Raw genomic sequence first — 6000 nt, 5'->3', positions numbered from 1 at the left:
TGAGGCAAAAGACATGAGAATCTGTGGGCAAACCCTGTGGTCTGAAGGTGTGTGTGTATTTAAAGAAAGAGTCCAGATGCTGGGCAAGGCCAGGAGCATGGCCTAGTGGAAGAGTGCTTACCTAGCATGCATGAATCCCTAGGTTCGATTCCTCGCTACCACATACGCAGAAAAAGGCAGAAGTGGTGCCGTGGCTCAAGTGGTAGAGCACTAGCCTTGAGGAAAGCTCAAGCATAGTGCCAGTCCAAGCCCCAGGTCAGGCAAAAAAAAAGAAAAAGAACGAAAAACTTGTGAACAGCACCCAAGCCCCTGAGTTCAAACCCCAGTATTGGCACTAAAAATAAATAAAATATATAGAAAGAGAATCTCCTGGAGAGGTGTAGAACACTTACCTTAGTATGCAGGAGACTCATCTCAGCCCTGCCAAAAACAAAAACACTAGGGCCAGAAGTTTGGCCTAGAGGTAGAGTGCTTGCCTAGCATGCACAAAGACCTGGGTTCAATTCCTCGGTACCACATACATAGAAAAAAGCCAGAAGTGGTGCTGAGGCTCAAGTGGTAGAGTTCTAGCCTTGAAAAAGTCCAAGGACAGTGCTCAAGCCCAGGACTGGCAAAAAATATATGTGTGTGTGTGTGTGTATGTGTGTGTGTGTGTGTATGTATGTGTGTGTATTAGTAAAAATGAATCAGTCCTGGGGTGACTGGGCTTAGGGAGTGGGAATGTGAATTGCAGAAAATGAATCTGTACAGGGAGATGGCCACAAATCACCCAGGGCCTCCCGGGCCGTCTCCTCAGACTGTGGGAAGGAGCTGGCTGGCTTAGGCAGGGGACAGCTGAGTTGGCTGAAGTGGGAAGCACCATTCTGGCAGCAGAGTGGGGGAGGGGAAGTTGCAGCAGGAGCTTGGTCAGGAAGTGGGTACAGCCACAGCCTGGGTAGAACTGGGGGGGCAGGGGAAAGGTGGAAATGTGGAAGTTACTGACCTGTAATGCTCTAGGAGCAGGTCTCCAAAAGGGAGAGCTATGCCCTTTGGGTGCCAACTTCATAATGCCATGCCAGTAAAGAATCTGAGGACACATCAAGGTAAAGATCAAGACGTTATTAGTCAAGAGAGGAAAAGAGGGACAAAAACATGAGAAGGGGTATCAATGTTCCAGAAGTAATGCACCCACTACCTGATGAATGTAACTGTAACTCAGTATATATTACCTTGACAATAAAATTGAAAAGATAAAAGTTATTAGTCAAGCAAAGCCAAGGATAGATAATTCACTACTCAGACACCTGATTGTAAGGGCGCCATCTATCCTATCTATCATGGGTCTGCATGGTGGGAAACAAGGATGGTGGTTTGGTCCATTCACCTTGTTAGGATGAGAGTGCTCCTTTGTTCTGATACTTGGCACATCTTTTTTTGGGAGGGGGCAGTACTGGGACTTGAGCTCAGGCCTGAGCACTGTCCTTGGACTTTCTCAAGGCTAGAGCTCTACCACTTGAGCCTCAGCACCACTTGAGCCTCAGCACCACTTTCGCCTTTTTCTAGGTATGTGGTACCATGGAATCCCAGGTGTTTGTGCATGGTAGGCAAGCACCCTACACTAGGCCAAGCTCCCCCATTCTTGCTGCTACATGTTATCAGTTGCCCCAGAGACTTCCAGGTTTTTCCCCTCATCACTTTTGGGTCATTGCTTGGGCATCCCTTTAAGCAAAGCATAGGTTCTGTCAGATGTCCCCTTCCAGATTCGTGTCCATCCTTGAGACAAGTATTTAGTTTTGCAAAATTTTGTGTGTTTGTGTGTGTGCCTAGAGGAGCCATTTACCAACAACCAGGATAAATGTGAGATATCCTTGCTCTGTTTGCCTAATTATTTGGGCAATCAGAAAAGGTTAAAAGGAAAGAGCTGCTTCCCCCTCTGTCTGTTGAGTAAATATTTCAGTGTATCAAGGATTGTAAGGCTAAAGGCAAAAATAAATAATAAATAATAAAATTGCCGGGTGCAGTGGCTCATGCCTGTAATCCTAGCTACTCAAGAGGCTGAGATCTGAAGATTGCAGTTCAAAGCCAGCCCAGGCACTAAAGAACATGAGACTCATCTCCAATTAACCACTGGAAAACCGAAAGTGGGGCTGAGCCTCAAGAGGTAGGGCAGTAGCCTTGAGCTGAAGAGCTCAGGGACAACACCAAGGCCCAAAGTCCAAGCCCCACGACTGACTAAATAAAATAATAAAATTGCCCCAGTGCTTTTAATTGTTATTCATCAAAATAGTGTTTATCTCTGAATTTCTGACTGTTGTTTCTGGTGCCTCATTTTGCTGATCTGCCTGCCTCAGCAGGTGTGGGGGGCCTGGCGTCTACCTGATTGGGGATCCTAATCTGAAGAGTCCTCGAGACCAGCAAGCTTGGGGCAGTGAGTTGAGTGTGTGTGTGTGTGTGTGTGTGTGTGTGTGTGTGTGTGTGTGTGTACTCCCCAGTCTTAGACCTTGAACTCAAGGCCTGGGCTTTGTCCCTGACCTTTCTTACTCAAAGCTAGCATTCTATAGTCTTGAGTGCAAGAAGCTCAGGGACAATGCCCTGGCCCTGAATCCAAGCCCCAGGACTGGCAAAAAAAAAAAAAAAAGAAAGAGAGAGAAAGAAAGAAAGAGAAAGAAAGAAAGAAAGAGCAAGTACACTACCACTTAAACTATAACTCCACCTAGGTTTTCTGCTAGTTTTTTGGAGAAATTAGAGAAAAGGTTCTCATGGACTTTCCTACCCTACTAGAATAGCTTTGAACGACAATCCTCAGATCTTAGCCTCCTGAGTATCTAGCATTAGAGATAGGGGCCACCAGCACAAGGCATCTTACAAGTTCTTTTTTTCCTAAGGTAAAACTGTGCATTTTAGAGAATACATTGTAGCCACTCTAGGTTCTGGTTTTCTCTTAGGAGTTAATGCAATTGTTATTTTCTTGGTCATTTGTTTAATATTATGATTCAATTAACTGTGCAAAATCTATTTTCCTTGAAGTGAGTAGTTTAGAATAGCTATACTTAGATTTTTATTCCCTTATTTTTAGTTTTTAGTCTTGCTAGTTTCTTTTTTTAGGGTCCCAGGTATTGACTTTTTAAAATATATATATATATATATATTTTTTTTTTTTTTTTTTTTTTGCCAGTCCTGGGCTTGAGCTCAGGGCCTGAGCACTGTCCTTGGGCTTTCTCAAGGCTAGAGCTCTACCACTTGAGCCTCAGCACCACTTCCGGCTTTTTTCTATGTATGTGGTACCAAGGAATCGAACTCGAGCCTTCATGCATGCTAGGCAAGCACTTTAACTACTAGGCCAAACTCCCTGCTTCTTAAATATATTTTTATTGTAATTAATAGAAGGGTTACATTATATTCACCAGATAGAAGGTGAATTACTTTACAAACATTGATACCCTGTCTCATGTCTTGGTCCCCATTTCTCTCCTCTCACCCCTGTCCCTCATCTTGTTTTCCTCCCTTCCCTATCTGATTTCAAATAACCAAATAAGCGTATATACAATATATCAGATAACAAGGCGAAATACTGTAACAAAATGAGATAACCAAGGGACAGCAAAAAAGATAAGAGATAACATAGTCCATTAAGAACAACAATCACTCATCATTAGCCTTGCTAAGTTTTTAAGCTTACACCTGCAACCCAAGCCTCTCAAGAGGTAGGGATTGGAAAGATATTGTTTCAAGTCCAGTATGATCAAAAATGTTTGTAAAACTTTATTTATCCTGACCAATAAAAACTGAATGGAGGGGCAGGGGAGCGGGAGCATAGCCTAGTGGTAGAGTACATTTCTAGTGCACAAAGCCCTAGAGTTCAATTCCTCGGTACCACATACTCAGAAAAAGCCAAAACTGGTGTTGTGGCTCAAGTGGCAGGGTGCTAGCCTTGAGCAAAACATGTCCAGGGACAGTGCCTGAGTTTTAGCCCCAGGACTGGAAAAACAAACAAACTGAGTGGGGTGGCATGAGCTAGTGTCCCAGTGAAGAAGTGTCTTGAGAAGTGGTCCAGCCATGAATACAAGACCTGATCTGAAAAATAACCTTGAAGACAGCACCGGGGGCTCGCACCCGTAATCCTAGCTATTCAGAAGGCTGAGATCTGAGAATCGCAGTTCAAAGTCAGCTTTGGCAGGAAAGTCCTGATGAAACTCCAGTTAACCATTCGAAAACCAGAAGTGAAGCTGTGGCTCAAGGAGGAAGAGTGCTAGTTTTGAGCAAAAAGAGCTCAGAAACTGCTCCCAGGCCCTGAGTTCAAGTCCTACAACTGATAAGAAAAAGAAACAGAGGGAAAGGAAAGGAAAGCAAGCAAGGAAGGAAGGGAGAAAGAGTGGGGGGGGGATAACCTTGGGTTAGCATAAGTCAGTTATTGGTCAGTTTGTGCTTAAGTTTCCTAAACCAGTTAGACCTTCCCCTCTATTAAGGGCTCGTGTGTGGCTGCAGTTGTAGCTCGAGGCGTTTGTTTTTGCCCATATTCAGCAGAGCCTAGCAGTTTGCGGTTTCCCTCACTGCCTACTCTTGAGACAGCACAATCTCGCTTGTCTGCAGTCGGTGGGCTGCCAGGACTGTGATTTTCTTTTGAAGTTGGACTTCTTCCCAGGAGCTATCTCAGGGTCCCAGCAACCTACTGTCAAGCCGAGGTCACACTTCAGCCCAGGGCAGTGGGGATGCTTTGGCCTGGGTCAGTGCATCTGTGTGGGGCTTAAGGAAGGTTTCAAACCTCCAGCGAGAGTGCAACCCCACACCTGCACACAGCTTCGCCACCTCAACACGGGCTGTGGTCCTGGGAAGGTTTTTCTTGACACGCTCCTTCTCTGGCTCTCTGCTAAGTTAATGGCAGTTCTGCCTGCTTCTGCGTGTGTGTGTGTGTGTGTGTGTGTGTGTGTGTGTGTGTGTGTGTGTGTGTTGGTCTTTGGACTCAAACTCAGGACCTCAGCGCTATCCCTGAGCTGCTTTCACTCAAGGCTAGCATTCTACCACTTGAGCCACAGCACCACTTCCAGCGTTTTCTGTTTATGTGGTAGAGGAATTGAACCCAAGGCCTCCTGCACTCTAAGCATACACTCTACCACTAAGCCACAATTCCCAGTCCCCTTCCCCCCATCCTCTTATATCTTACCTAGGATTACGGATGTGAGCCACCAGCAACCCAGCAGTTCTGCCACGTTAAGTTGGTGTCCAGAAGCTTAGGAGTCTGACTTGCTCCTCCAGGATCTGCCTCCTGTAGGACAGAGTATTGTTCTATGCTTCTAATCTTAGCCTCTCAGGAGGCAGAGGTAGCAAGATCACACTTCTAGAGCAGCCTAGGCAAAATGTTTCAGGCCGGGAGTTTGGCCTAGTGATAGAGTGCTTGCCTAGCATGCACGAAGACCCAGGTTCGATTCCTCGGTACCACATACATAGAAAAAAAAGCCAGAAGTGGTGCTGAGGCTCAAGTGGTAAAGCTCTAGCCTTGAGAAAGTCCAGGGACAGGGCTCAGGCCCTGAGCTCAAGCCCAGGACTGGCAAAAAAAAAAAAAAAAAGTAAATTGTAGCCAGGTGTGGTGGCTCATGCCTGTAAATCCCAGCTACTCAAGAGGCTGAGATCTGAGGATCAAGGTTCAAAGCCATCGCAGGCACAAGAGGACCTGAGACTCTTATCTCCAGTTAACCTCTAGAAAACTGGAAGCGGGGCATGGCTCAAGGGTAGGGCCTTGAGCTGAAGAGCTGAGGGATAGCACACAGACCCAGGGGTAGGGTGGTAGTCTTGAGCTGAAGAGCTCAGGGACAGGGCACACACCAAGTTCAAGCCGTATGACCCATTAAAGGAGAGGGAGGGAGGGAGGGAGGGAGGGAGGGAGAGAGAGAGAGAGAGAGAGAGAGAGAGAGAGAGAGAGAGAGAGGAAAGAAAACAAAAAAAAAAATGCAAATTGAAGCCACTGTGACCATTACAATGACTAAGAGGGGGAAAAAAAGCTGATAGTCCCAAAGTACCACTCTG

This window comes from Megascapheus bottae, chromosome 16 (genome assembly GCF_031878675.1).
Source record: "Megascapheus bottae isolate mThoBot1 chromosome 16, mThoBot2.hap1, whole genome shotgun sequence".
Classification (NCBI taxonomy): Eukaryota; Metazoa; Chordata; class Mammalia; order Rodentia; family Geomyidae; genus Megascapheus; species Megascapheus bottae.
The sequence above is the reverse complement of the archived record's forward strand: the minus strand, read 5'-3'. Positions refer to the sequence as shown.